Raw genomic sequence first — 15,093 nt, 5'->3', positions numbered from 1 at the left:
TTTCTCCTGGGTGAATTTCTGCTAAGTCAGCTCCTAGAGACCCCCCTCTGCAGCTCAACTTTTAATTGCCAGGCTGAAGTCTCATTTGAATTCATAGCTGGCTCTTTTCTTTACTGCCAGATGTCCCACTCCTTGGATTTGCTTAAATGCTGCCTCTCCATTGACCACTTCTCAATATCCATGTCTGTTTGAAGAGTATGTGTGTCTCTGCTTCTGAAATTATGCTTTGGAGTCTCTCAATGCACTCTCCAATTGCTTGAAAAAGGATTACCTACACTGACCAATAGGGTGGAGGAAGAAGAAGAAGAAAACCTCGTTTTTTTTTTTCCTCAAAAGCCATTCCATTTCAGAAAACAAATCATGTGAGGGAATCTTCCTTTTCTTCTGCCTCTTGACAAAATTACCTATAAAGCTAGCAACTCAGCCTTTAAAGGTCCCTCAGAGGCATAAATTAATTTCAATCTATATGAAAACATGATCTGAAATAAGAAAAAAATACATTAATATCTCTGAGATTTCATCTCATTCTGAAAAATGTCAAAAATTCTCAAAGATGACTATATGCTTGGCACATAGTAAGAACTATATAAACGTTAGCTATTATTATTATTATTATCATCACACCTTTTCAGGGAAGAACAGATCATCCAATCTTGTAGCTTCTTCTGCTCCCCTCCATTTGGGAATCAAAGGCTTTCTTGGAGAGGGGCAGGCATAGTGTCTATGCCTGATTCCCCAGTGAGTACATTTAGACAACCTACATGAATATACACATTTTACAAGAACAATACACACACCCTAGAATGATATATACACAATGATTATAGCCATGTAAATGAAAAAATCATTAAAAGGAAGACAAACTCTGAATAATTGAAAAGCCACTAATGGTCCCAAAGAAAAGATAATTCTCAGCAGAATGCTTCAGGCATTGTCAGAGGAGGTCATTGTACTTGTTATTTGTGTTTATTTGCTTTTCTTTGTTGCAAGGAGGGTTTAAATTCTGGTTTCATGGAGAGGTGCATATCTAGAAATAACTAAAGCTGAAAAAAATGTCATTTATTTTTCTTATTTTTAAATACATACAAATATTTTAAGACCTAGGGCCATTCCCATTAGATAACTGAGCAAAGGATATAAACCATTTTTCAAAGGAGAAACAAAAACTATCAACAACTTAAAAAATGAAACCCTTTTCTTTTCTCATTTGAGGGGCGGTGAGAGAAGAGGTATGAAATATTGGATAACAAAGAGTGAGCCCCCTGTATAGAGAGTGATCCATCTGTGGTGAGGGCAGCAGAATAGCCATCTCTAGCCCTTCCATCCCACCACTTCCCCCACCCTCCACCTACCAAACACTAAAGGAGACTTTAATTCTAGTGAAGAGGAGAAGCAGGAGATTAAGATCAGATGCTTCTCTGCTCTCCAGAGAGAGAGACAGAGAAAAAGAGAGAGGGAGGAAGAGAAAGAAAAAAAAAGAAAGATAAAGAAAGAAGGAAGGAAGGAAGAAACAAAGAAATAAAGGAAGAAGAGGTAGGAAGAGACAGAAAGAGAGAGAGAGAGACACAGAGAGAGAGAGACAGAGACAGAGAGAGAGAGAGACAGAGACAGAGAGAGAGAGAGACAGAGACAGAGACAGAGAGAGACAGAGAGAGAGACAGGCAGACACACAGACAGAGACAGCAAGAACAAGGGTAGAATTATATCTATCTTGTCCCTTAAATATTCTTAGCTTGGGGGATATGTTCAGGCTACATCTAACTTCAGATCATTTTGTCATTTTGAGGGGACAGAGGGTCTTTAGCTCTATGTCTAAGGCATGGATTCCTTTCTATAATGAACACACAATAGTAAATAAATAAAGCCATCCCCTCCCCCCCAAGTCATAGCAAAAACAGAAAGCAGAGAAGGTATACACAGGAGAATATATACCAGATAGTGAAGGACTTCTCCCATTGGGGGTGAGTGAGGTAACTCATTTCAACAAAGTGTCCTAGATCTCACCCAAGTAGAAACTCCCTGAACTTTCTAGAGTAACAAGTTGGCAATAGGGGAATGAAGGAGACTGAGACTACCTGCTCCTCTCATGTCTTCCAAAACAACTTGAAATGAGATAAGACCTCTTCCATCCTCTCTTGAATCTGGAAGCTGGAATCTCTCAATGTTTAAAGAGCTGAGGAGAAATTGAGTTGAGAAGATTCAACTTGATGAGTCTTGAAAGGGGATTCAAAACTTGAGTATAAAAGAAGACCATTGAAGACAGGAGCTCTCTTGCTTCTCAAGACAACTTCCCATTCATCTCCATCAAGAAGAACGGACCAATGGCCTTTAGACAGAGCTTACAGTTGAATGTGGTTGCTCTGTGGGTTAGTTTTGCTTTGACTGGTTTGCTTTCTTCTAAGGTCTCTTCCAGTTCTCAGTCAATGGATCCTGGGATTCCCAATACTACGAATGTTTTCCTTTGTTACTAGGAAGGTTGAATAAATCAATCAATAAAAGTTCTTACTATATGTTTAGGCATGGTGCTAAGTGCTGGAGAAGGGAAAGTAATAAATAAGGAAATCATCTTGGAGTGATTAAAAAAAAAAACAGAAATTGTATCATAAAAGTAGGTGATGTCGGCCCTGGGAGTCAGTTCATGCTGGTCAACTGGACCAGGGAAGGGAATGTAAATAGAAATCCAGGCTCACTACAATATCCATGGAAGGATCACCAGCTTATCATTCTTTTCTGTGGGAGTGGTTACCTAAATGGGTGGCTGCTTTCCTTCAATTCCTTGAGTGTGTCTGATTAATTTCTCTGTCCAGCAAAGTTTTCTAGGGGCTCCGAAATCTGCATACTGGGAATGATAAGCCTACAGATTTCTAAAATGGAAAAAGAGAGAGAGAGAGAGAGAGAGAGAGAGAGAGAGAGAGAGAGAGAGAGAGAGAAACAGAAGAGAGACAGAGAGAGAGAGACAGACAGAGAGACAGAGAGAGAGAGACAGAGAGAGAGACAGACAGAGAGACAGAGACAGAGAGAGAGAGAGAGAGAGAGAGAGAGAGAGAGAGAGAGAGAGACAGAGAGACAGAGAAGAGAGAGAGAGAGAAACAGAGGAGAGAGAGAGAGAGGAGAGAAAGAAAGAGAGAGAGAGAGACAGAGAAAGAGACAGAGAGACAGAGAGAAACAGAGACAGAGAGAGAGAGAGAGAAACAGAAGAGAGAGACACAGAGAGAGACAGACAGAGAGACAGAGAGAGAGACAGAGACAGAGAGAGAGACAGAGAGAGAGAAACAGAGAAGAGAGACAGAGAGACACAGAGAGAGACAGAGAGAGAAACAGAGGAGAGACAGAGAGACAGAGAGAAAGAGAGAGAGAGAGAGAGAGACAGACAGACAGACAGACAGACAGAAAGAGAGACAGGATAAGAGGCTGAGGCTGGCAGCTGCTCTCTTGTTTAGATCTCAGAGTGAGCCAGGAAAGATGGTGTCATTGTTAAAGTCCCAGAAGAAGGATTTAGAGGTGCCAGGTTCTGTAACCTTCCAAATGGATCAATCCTGACAGCCTAAAAGAGAGAGAAGAGATATAGGGCTCCAGTCGCCCCGCTGCCGCAGCTACCCACCCACACTCCCACTCTTCACATTCCCCGCTGATTTCTAGTGTAGAAACCGCCTGGGTCCCAGAACGCGCAGTTTGCGGAGCAGCTCGTCCAGGGCGGAGGGACTCCAGAACCACTTGAGTTATGTCCGCCATCTAGCAAAAGTTGATTATAGTGTATGCTGGTGCATGTGTTCACACAAGACCAATTCCCCGAAGTTTATTTGCCCACTGAGTTTGAAAATCATGTCACAGATATTGAAGTGCATGGAAAACAGGTGGAGTTGGCTTTGTGAGACACAGCTAGTCAAACAGATTACAATCGCCTCATTCTTTCCTACCCAGATATAGATGTTGTACTTAAGTATTTTTCCACAAAGAGATCTGATAGTTTAGAAAACATTTCAGAGAAGTGGACCCGGGAGGTGAAGCATTTCTTGTCCTAACGTGTTATCCTGGCTAGGAACAAAGGTTTCAACATTCATCGTTTCTGAAACCTTGTGTTCCAAATTTTTCTCCTCTTCCTCTTTCCATCTCCCCAAGACGGAAAGCAATCAGATATAGGTTAAACGTGTACAATTCTTCTAAACATCTTTCTATATTCATCATGCCACATAAGAAAAATCAGACAAAAGGGAAAAAGCACAAGAGAATTAAAAAACAAACAAACAAGCAAGCAACAACAAAAGGTGAAAATAGTATGCTTTGGTTCACATTCAGTCTCCAGAGTCCTCTCTCTAGATGCAGATGGCTCTTTCCATCAAGTATATTGGAACTGCCTTGAGTCACCTCATTATTGAAAAGAGCCAAATCCATCACAGTTGATCATCACATAATCTTGCTGTTACTGTATACAGTGTTCTCTTGGTTCTGCTCACTTCATTTATTCTTGCTTCTTTTTAGAATGAGAAAAGGTGATTACTTGTGAATTGGGCTTTGACTACTTTCATACCTAACACATCCTCTTGCTGTCAGCTGTAGGATCCTCTGGGGAATAAATGGGGAGTCACTTCAGAGAAAAACCTCTTATAAGGCTTTTATTGGTATAACTTTGGTTATTCAATTATTTGAAACCGAGGGTTAGCTAGGTGGTGCAGTGGATAGAGCACCAGCACGACCTGAGTTCAAATATGGCCTCAGACATTTAACACTTCCTAGATCTGTGACCCAGGGCAAATCACTTAACCCCAATTACCTTAGCACTAAAATAAAAATATCACTCCAATTATTTGAAAATGGGACCCAGTCAGAGACAGCCTCATCATGCAGCTGTAGCAAAGCATCAATTCTGTGATTTCATGTTAGTGTTAGTTATTTTGTGATTTGTGCAGCTTAATGTATATTAAAAATTGTCTACCTTACTTTAGATGAAGTATTTTTGGTATAATTGGATTTTCTAATACTAATATTACCTTCACAGCTCTCTGGGTTGCTGGGTTGTTCTTGTTGTTTTGAAGAAAGTACATTTGAACATATAATCAGATGAAAAAACATTTGAATCCCTTTTTGTCAGTTACACTGACAGCCATTAGCTGTCTACACCTGTGTCCACCCTTGTATCATGATCTGGAGTCAATGAATGGGAAATTGGTTCTACTCCACAGCAATGCAATAGCTCAGAAATTGTAGTGATTTTATCTGAACTCAAATTGCAGCATCTTGATATTGAAATGTTTCTTCATTTGTTACAGTAGTGAGTTCCCTTAATCTCTTTGGAGAGCTTGCTTCGCATTCTCTTTGGTGGAACCCAAAGTCCCCCTTGGAACTTCTCATTCCTCTCTAGTGAACTAAATTTTTTTCAGTATCAGTTAATTTTTTCCCAGTTTTCTAAACTTTCTTCCATCCTCTCTTGAATCTGGAAGCTGGAATCTCTCAATGTTTAAAGAGCTGAGAAGAAATTGAGTTGAGAAAATTCAACTTGATGAGTCTTGAAAGGGGATTCAAACTTAAGTATAAAAGAAGACCATCGAAGACAGGAGTTCTCTTGCTTCTCAAGACAACTTCCCATTCATCTCCATCAAGAAGAATGGACCAATGGCCTTTAGACAGAGCTTACAGTTGAATGTGGTTGCTCTGTGGGTTAGTTTTGCTTTTGCCCTCCAGTTTTCAGCCTAGATGGAAGAAATAAGACACACACATATGCACTGACTCACATGTCGCGATACTTGTACATCTAGAAGTGATATCAATGATCTCTGCACATTACCAACTGTAAGAAAGAAATAGAACCGATATCAATATTAAACAGTTAATGATATTGTTATTTATAACACTTATTATAGTTATATTTTAATCAGTGGGTGTCCAGTACTTGGGAAAGTCCAAGAACAAAGTAAGTGCTTAATAAATACTTGTTGATTGATTCATCACTTGATAACTGTTTATTGGAGAGTTCCACATGTTCTACTGGGGCTGAAATGCTGAATAAGTACTGTGTTCTCTATAATTACCAGAGTGTTTAAGACCAATAATCACTCAAACTTCACCTCCCTCGGTGAGCAGGTCATGACTGTAGGCTAAGAATGTATATATTCATTATTCTACTAAATAGATCCTCCACATATTGGCTAGCTGTACCTTCCTTTGATGGTGCTGTATTTCAAAGAGCTGAACACATGACGTCACAATGATGTTGCTCCACATGCTGAAATGCTCCACATACAGCAATTCCATTCTTTAGTATAGAGCCAATTAAATAGAGAATCAGTACTTAGTCAGAGAACACAATACATAATAAAATAATAAACAAAAATAACTTATAAAAACAACAAAAAATTGTAACTACAAAAACCACATCTCTATTTACAAACCCCAAAGACAAAGAATCACTCCAGAGTTAAGAGTTCTACGACACATATAGTTTGAGTTCTCAAGTAGACAAAAGATTGCTTCACAAGATAATTAGTTATTGTTATTATTGTTATTATCACTATTAATGGTTAGGATTTATATGGAGCACTAAAGGCTTTGCAAAGCATTTTACAATTTGCATTTTAGATTTCTCATTTGATTCTTGTGAAGTAGTGATATTCTTATCCCTATATCCTAGATGAGGGAACTGAGTCCACATGAGTCACCTGATCACGTAACTAGGAAGACTCTGAGGAAGGATTTGGCTCTGAGACTAACAGTCTATCTATTATGGCTCCCACATGTTGCATCACACTTGATGGTCAACACACTTTCCCAAAAATGTTGGTCATAGACAACAACTCTGGAATCGGGGTCTCAGCTAACCCACAACAAAGAGATTCAGTGCAGTGAAACTCAGGAGAGTTGATATTTCCTCCTTTAGACAGCTGGTTATTGATATAGACCTTTGACCTTTATTGATATAGCCAATTGCCATGTATCAGAATAAGTGGAATTGGCAGCTAGCTATATGAGGAGGCATAACATCATTCCAATTCCTTGTGCCTGAGAGAAATAATTCATTCGAACCTCTATTTTATTCCAATCAGTATTAATAATCTTGATAGAATCATATCAAAGTTTTGTAAATAAGACCCCAGAACTGTGAGCTGCAGACTAAGTTTACTTGCTTAGTTAACTAAAAACCCTCCTTTGTGGCAGAGATCACAACTACAACCCAAAATATTTTATACCTCTGGACCAATCACTTGTTTAATAGGAACGATAGACCATCTTATGACCACTTAGCTCATTGACTGTGATAGTTTGTACCATTTCCTCCTGTCCATATTAAGAAGCCTATTTATTCATCTTATGTAGAGATCATCTTTCTTTCACCCAAATTATGACTCTGCCTATTATAGTTTGCTTATTTTGACTTATACACCACATATCAATCAATGGAATATATTTGGTATAGCTGTTCCAGAATGACTGGATGTCTAGCCCTATAAAAATAGAGCTCTGCCAATCCTACTCCCATTGATCAATGATGGACAGAATCAGCTACACCCCGAAAAGGAACACTGGGAAATGAGTGTAAACTGTGAGCATTTTTATTTATTTTTTTTTTTCTTCCCAGATTATTTTTACCTTTTGAATACAATTCTTCCTTTGCAACAACACCACCACCATAATTCGGTTCTGCACATATATATTGTACCTAGGATATACTATAAGATGTTTAATATGTATGGGAATGCCTGCCATCTAGGGGAGGGGGTGGAGGGAAGGAGGGGAAAAACTTGGAACAGAAGGGAGTACAAGGGATAATGTAAAAAAAAATTACCTATGCATATGTACTGTAAAAAAAAAATGTTATAATTATAAAATTAATTAAAAAAATAGAGCTCTGGAAGGAGGAGGCATCTCAGATCATGAGGAAGATCTGAGGTCTACTTCATTGGATGGGCCTTTAATAAAGGGCCATTGGCTCAGAGTTCTGCCTCAGTCTCTTTTATTGTAAATGAGATAATTATAACCCCTACAAGACCATCAAGTCACCATTCCTCAATGTCATGGTAACTCATAACATTGCTCTCTTGCTTCTCCCAGTCCAAAACCCTCAATGTTCTTTGAAAGATGAAAAAAAAAATATTTGCAAAGAAAGAAAATATGTATTTGTATATATATATATATATATATATATATATATATATGTACCTATATGCATGTATATATGTGATAGAAGTGTATAACATATTTCATTTTACATACATATGAATATTTATGAGTGTATATATGCATGTTTATTTTTATTTTTTAAAGAAGGCTATAGACTCAGAAGAGTATTCTTCAGAAAAAAAGAATTATAAATGGTTTGCATAGGCTAGAACAAGGGAGGGGAATGTAAATAGAAATCCAGGCTCACTAAAACTAAATATAATGCCCAATGAAATGCTAAAATAAAATTTTACCAATGAGCACCTCACAGCAGTATTACCCTCTTAATCCTCTCTTGTATACAACATCAATATTAAGGCCATTTACTGAATTTGAATTTGTTGCTGTGGTTACTTTATGTACTTTGCTCCTTTTCTCCCTTTATGCCTATAGAAACAAAAATATGGAGCAACATAAAGTCAACTGGTCCCATCTTCACACACTTGTCCATCACTAATTGAAGCCATAGCAACAGCCCACAGCCATAGCTATGACCACAGAGACCCCACATAAAAAGCTCTGGTCCTTATAGGAACATTAATTTAATTTGCTTCTTGGCAGTGTTTCTATAATAATTTGCCATTTCATGTCATAGAAGGGGAGAACCACTAATCAAATATTCCTTTACATTATAATTTTTTCCTCTAGGAAATAGTAAAATAGTAGACCCATTACTATTTTAAAAAGCAAATAATGATGTCCAATAAGGCTCTATTGCCACAATTTCCTGAAGTCATTGATGACTATCTTAATATATTCATAGGGTTGTTCCAAGACTCATAAAAATATGACATTATAACATGATGTGATAATAAAATATATTATAGCTCATATAATAACTATAAATGCCAACTATCTACATAAGAGAGCTTTATAGTTTACAAAGCACTTTATAAAAGGCACAAAAAGAACACCATGGATAGAGCACCAGTCAAGAAGACCCAAGTTCAAATTCAGCCTCAGATACTATCTGTGTGACCCTGGGCAAATCACTTAATCCTGTTTGCCTCACTTTTCTTATCTGTAAAATGGAGATAATAATAGCATATACATCCTGGGATTACTGTAAAGATAAAATAAATTTTTATAAAGTGCTTTGCAAACTTAAAATGATATACAAATGTTGCTGCAGCTAGATGGTCCAGTGGAAAGAGTGCTGGGCCTCTTGAATTCTCTTCCTGAGTTCAAATGTGACTTGAGCAAATTACTTAACTCTGCCTCAGTTTCCTCATCTGTAAAATGAGCTGGAGAAGGAAATGGTAAACTACTCCAGTACCTTGATCCAAATGGAGTAATAAAGAGTTGAGTGTAACCCAATAACAACAAAATATTATTATGATGATCTCACAGTTTACATAATCTTGTTTGAGCCTTACAACAACCCCATGAGGTTAAGTGTTATTTATTATCAACATTTTATGGATGAAGAATTTGAGCGATGTTAAATGACTTACCTAGGGTCCCAAAGCTAGTAAACATATGAGGCAGGATTTGAACCAAGATCTTCCTGACTCTAAGTCAAGTACTCTGGCCACAGCACCATCATGAACAACTACAAGAGTCCCAGTAGCTCCAGCAGCAGCAGCAGCAATGTAAATACTTCATAAACTGCTGGCAGGGCAGGATTAGGAAAAGTCACTGATCTTCCCATTTTATTACACTTAATTAAGGACTCCAGTCAATGTGCAGAGAATAAATAATGCTAAAATTAAAGCTAAGAAAGCTCAGATGGAATCTTGCCTGAGAAACCTAGTAGTGAGGAGATCCTAGATAAATCATTTTCCACTCTGTGTCCCAATTTCTTCATCTGTCAAATTCCTATAGTATTGATCTCACATGGTTGTTATGAGGATCAAATATGATGATATATGTATATGACCAAATGAATGTATACAGTGTGTGTATATATATATAAAATTTATCTTTTTATATACAATGACTGGTAAAGTTCAGTTCAGTATGTCAATTATAGTATAATAGTATTATCTGTGTCCAGACCTCTCCCATGCTATTCATTATATGGTCAGTCCCAGTCTGGTTCCAACATTAAGCTGAGAAATAAGTCATTGCCTTTACAGGTTATCTGAACACCATAGGAAAGGAAATCTACTCACTCAACTCCACCACATAAACTCCTTTTTCCATTTTCATACATAGTACAAACCATTTATCCAGTATTTTCAGGAAATTAGGTAAATTAATAAATGAAGCATTTATTGTACTTATTATATAAAAATCTCTGGAAATACAAACAGAAAAAGCCCCTTCTAAGGAGCTTATAGTTTAATGAGAGAAATAACACATATGGAAGGAGGATTCAGCTGCAAGTAAGATGGGAAAATTCTGTGAACCTTAGGGTATAACAGCAAATGTCTCTTCTTTAATGCCATTTCTACCAATAAAATCATATTGGTTATTGATGTTAAACTATTTGATAGTGCTAAGATCTTTGAGGCAAGAGCATTCTAGCTATGGTTATAGCACTTGTAGGAGCAGTTTTGTTCTTATTGTTGACTGGTTTCAGTCCTGTTTAACTCTTTATAACACTATTTTGAGGTTATCTTGGCAAAGGTACTGTGTGGTTCACCATTTCCTTCTCTAGTCCATTTTGCAGATAAGGAAACTGAGGTAAACAGGGTTTAACGACTTGACCAAGATCACACAGCTGGTAAGTGTCTGAAACCAGAATTAAACTTAGGAAGATGAATTTTCCTGACTTCACATTCAGTACTCTATCCCTGAACTACCCACCAACCAATCAGCTTGCATCTCCATAAGGTTGCTTCTTACAAAGATGGCTAAGGGAGCTGTTAGGCTTGAAATATTTTTTATTCCATGCCTTTTTTTTTTTTTTAATTTTATAATTATAACATTTTTTTTTGACAGTACATATGCATAGGTAATTTACTTTTTTTTTTTTTTACAACATTATCCCTTGTACTCCCTTCTGTTCCGAATTTTTCCCCTCCTTCCCTCCAGTCCCTCCCCTAGATGGCAGGCATTTCCATACATATTAAATATCTTATAGTATATTAAGCTTGAAATATTAAAGTATTACCATTCTCAAGGGTCATGACTTGTAAGACCTTTTTTTTTTTTAAAGCTGTTTATTTTCAAAAAACATAATTTTCAACATTCATCTTTGCAAAACTGTGTATTCCAAATGTTTTTTTTTTTTTCCTTCCCTTTTCCCCATCCCCTCCTCTAGATGGCAAATAATTCAATGTGCAATTCTTCTATACATATCATGGTGCACAAGAAAAATCTGATCAAAAAGGAAAAAAATGAGAAAGAAAACAAAATGCAAGCAAACAATAAAAAAGGTGAAAATACTATGTTGTGATCCACACTTAGTTCCCACAATTCTCTCTGGGTGTAGATGGCTCTCTTCATCATAAGACCATTGGAATCACCTCATTGTTGATAAGAGCCGAGTCCATCAGAATTGATCATCATATAATCTTGTTGTTGCGGTGTACAATGATCTCCTGGTTCTGCTCATTTTTAGCATTAGTTCATGTAAATCTCTCCAGGCCTCTTTGTATTCATTCTGTTGATTATTTCTCATAGAACAGTAATATTCCATAACATTCATATACCACAATTTATTCAACCATTCCTCAGCTGATGGGCATCCACTCAATTTCCAGTTCTTTACCACTACAAAGAGGGCTGCCGCAAACATTTTTGCACATGTGAGTCCCTTTCACTCCTTTAAGATCTCTTTGGGATATAGGTCCAGTAGAAACATTGTTGGATCAAAGGGTATGGATAGTTTGATAGCCATTTGGACATAGTTCCAAATTGCTCTCCAGAATGATTGGATCAGTTCACAACTCCACCAACAATGGTGTCCCAGTTTTCCCACATTCCCTCCAATATTTGTCCTTGTCTTTTCCTGTTGTCTTAGCCAATCTGAGAGGTATGTACTGTTACCTCAGAGTTTTGACTTCTAATATCTTCTCTACTGTTTGAGAGGGGATGGTAGTTAAGGTGATGACAGTGATTTGATTTGCCTGGTACATGCTATCTCTTGTGTTTTCTCTGAGATGCTTTGATGCTTCTTCTAGGCTAACTGGCTTACCTGCCCTGCATGTGGCGGTTGGTTGGCAATTGATGGGCATGAACACATAAGGTCCACATAAGGAAGTTTTACAGAAAATATAGCTTTAGACCAGGTGCCTGGGTTCTGATTATTATTTTTTTTAAAGAGATAAACTTTCCAGAATAAATTATACTTTCTTATCTTATTTAACAAACTGTGTTCCATATGATTTAAACTTACCTTGAACATAGTGCTGGATTTAGAGTTGAAGGACCTGGGTTTGAATCTCAGAGAGAAGAGAGGTTAGGAGAAAGGAAGAAATTTAAGGAAGGAAAGGAAATGAGGAAGGAAGAAAAGAAGAAGGAAAAAAGGAAGGAAGGAAATACATATTTATCAAGTGCCTATTATGTGCCAGGCACTATGCTAAATGATTTAGAAATATTTAAAAATATCTAATTTGAGAAGCTCTAAGGATATCTCAAAGAACATTTAACAAAAAAGAATAAGCAGAGACTTTGGATGAGAACCCCAAGAAGAGAGTCATACTTCCAGGACATAATCCGGTATAGTAGTTAGTGAGCTGAACCTGAATTCAGTATAATGTAAGAGTATCAAGAACAGAGTAACCAAGCTTGTTAGTGTTGCAGAGAGCCCAAAGGAGAGGAGGCTGAAAAACCCAGGATGACTGCTGTTGAGATGAGGTCATAGTGACTTTGTAGAGAACTATTTCAGTTGAATATTAAGGGATTGAGGAGTAGGTGAAGAGGAAGTGGAGTGAAGGAATTCTTTATGTAAATTTGGGAGTGAGGAGAAGACACAGACAGATAATCTGGGGATGAAGGGTGGAGTGGAAATTCAAGGGAAAGGGGTGTGGATGTGTGTGTGTGTGTGTGTGTGTGTGTGTGTGTGTGTGTAAAGAGAGAGGGAAAGATTTGAGAATATTTATAGGCTGAGGGGTGAATGCCAACAAAAATACAGAAAGAAAGGATTGTGGAGGGATAAGCTTTGGCAAGTAAGAGGGTCATAGTGGGCTTCCCCCATTCCAGATTCTAATAAAGACAAGTGGTTCAGTGGATGGAGCATTAGCCCTGGATTCAGGAAGACCAGAATTCAAATTCAGCCTTATTTTACACTAATTAGCTGTGTGGCCCTAGGCAAGTCGCTTAACCCCAATCCTCTTCCCCCTCCCCCCCCCAAAAAAAAAACATGAGAGAAAAAAAAATAGATGAGAATATTGAAAGGTTTAGGAGAGTGCACAACTTTTATCTTTTCAGTAAAATTAGAAGCAAAGGGAGAATTATAAGTATAGAGATTTGGAATTCTTGTACAGAGTATGGAGAAACAAAAAGATATATTGGATAGAGAACTGGATTTGAAATGGGTTCATGCTAACAAGTTATTTAACCTCTTAGTTTTCTAGGCAAATCTGCCAATCTGTACTGATAGAAGGTTCTCTATATGATTGAAATCACAGGTCTGGTCTTTATCATGCTGAGAATGAGAGAAAAAGGGGTAGTATTGAGGCTTAAGGATATAAGAAAATATATAGCAAGTATTATGAGATGTGATAGACAAGAGACCATCAAAAAGTCTCATGCAATTCTAAAAGACTCATAATGGAAACTGCTATCCAAATCTAGAAAAAGAACTGAAGTCTGAATGCAGATTGAAGCATACTGTTTTTGCTTCCTTCCTTCCTTTGAAAACTTTTTTTTTTTTTTGAAAATTGTTCCTTTTTTCATAATATGACCAACGGAAATGTTTCACATAATTGCACATATATCAAACTACTTACAGAATTAGGGAGCGAAGTAGAAAGAAGTAGGCAAAAATAAAATAAAAGGTTATTGAGAGAGCAAAGAAGAGATATGAGGAATAAAGAAATGGAAAGGAAAGATTATAGTGCAAAAGGAAAATTTCAGACTACAGGATCTTAGAGATGAAATTGTTTTGCTAGATTGTACACCACATAGAGCAGGCTCTAGTGCAATTTAGAAAGGTCATATGCAAACTGGCATAACCATAACTTGGGCCTGAAAGTCAAAGCTCTGGCTTGCCTCCCCCAAAAACAAAACATAAAAAGACGAACACAGGGCAAACAAACATTTGTTAAGCACCTACTATATGGAAGGCAGTGTTAAGTGATAGGGGATAAGAAGAAAGGAACCAAAGATAGCCTCTATCTAGCAGGAGCTCACAATCTAATGGGTGAGACAAGCAAACAAATATGTACAAACAAGCTATGGATGATTGAAAGGGAAAGAAATAGAATTGAGAAGTTGGGAAAGTTTTCCTATAGAAGATGGGATTTCAATTGGAACTTAAAAGAAGCCAGGAGACAGAAATAAGGAGGAAGAGCATTTCAGGGATGGGGGACAGGTAGAGAAAATGCCCAGCATTGAGATGGAATATCATTTGGGGAACAGCAAGGCAAGGAGACTAGTGAGAAGAGTATATAATAGGGAATAATGTATACAGCAAGGCAAGGAGACTAGTGAGAAGAGTATATAATAGGGAATAATGTATACAGCAAGGCAAGGAGACTAGTGAGAAGAGTATATAATAGGGAATAATGTATAAGACTGGAAAGGTAGAAGACTAGATGAGCTTATAAATTATTTTGTAATTGATCCTGGAAATAAGGAGCAAGTAGAACCTTTTAGCAGTTAGAATTTCTCCAGGTCCTGAGATTAAAGAGCCAATGCTCTTTCTGTAGTAAGTACTATAACTTAGTCTGTAATAATGAAGTTATCTATGCAAGACTATAATCTGAGAAATGGATGTAGGACAAGGAGTTGGAAGTGATCCTGTTTTTGAAGGCAATGTCATGTAGAAGCTGGGAAGGTGTCTTTGTGCCCCATTTTGGTAATTTTAGCATTTCAAACTTTTTCCATTAC

The 15,093-nt window shown here is 37.4% G+C and overlaps 1 protein-coding gene across 1 annotated transcript in view; it reads right to left on the bottom strand.

The window, feature by feature from the left end:
* LOC141556053 (normal mucosa of esophagus-specific gene 1 protein-like) overlaps positions 1 to 15,093 on the bottom strand; it is a 63,606-nt gene that overhangs the window by 22,770 nt on the left and 25,743 nt on the right. The gene's annotated exons all lie outside the window — the stretch shown is intronic.

This window comes from Sminthopsis crassicaudata, chromosome 2 (assembly GCF_048593235.1).
Source record: "Sminthopsis crassicaudata isolate SCR6 chromosome 2, ASM4859323v1, whole genome shotgun sequence".
In the NCBI taxonomy this organism is placed as follows: domain Eukaryota; kingdom Metazoa; phylum Chordata; class Mammalia; order Dasyuromorphia; family Dasyuridae; genus Sminthopsis; species Sminthopsis crassicaudata.
Note: the sequence above shows the minus strand (reverse complement) of the source record. Positions and strands in the feature narration are given on the sequence as shown.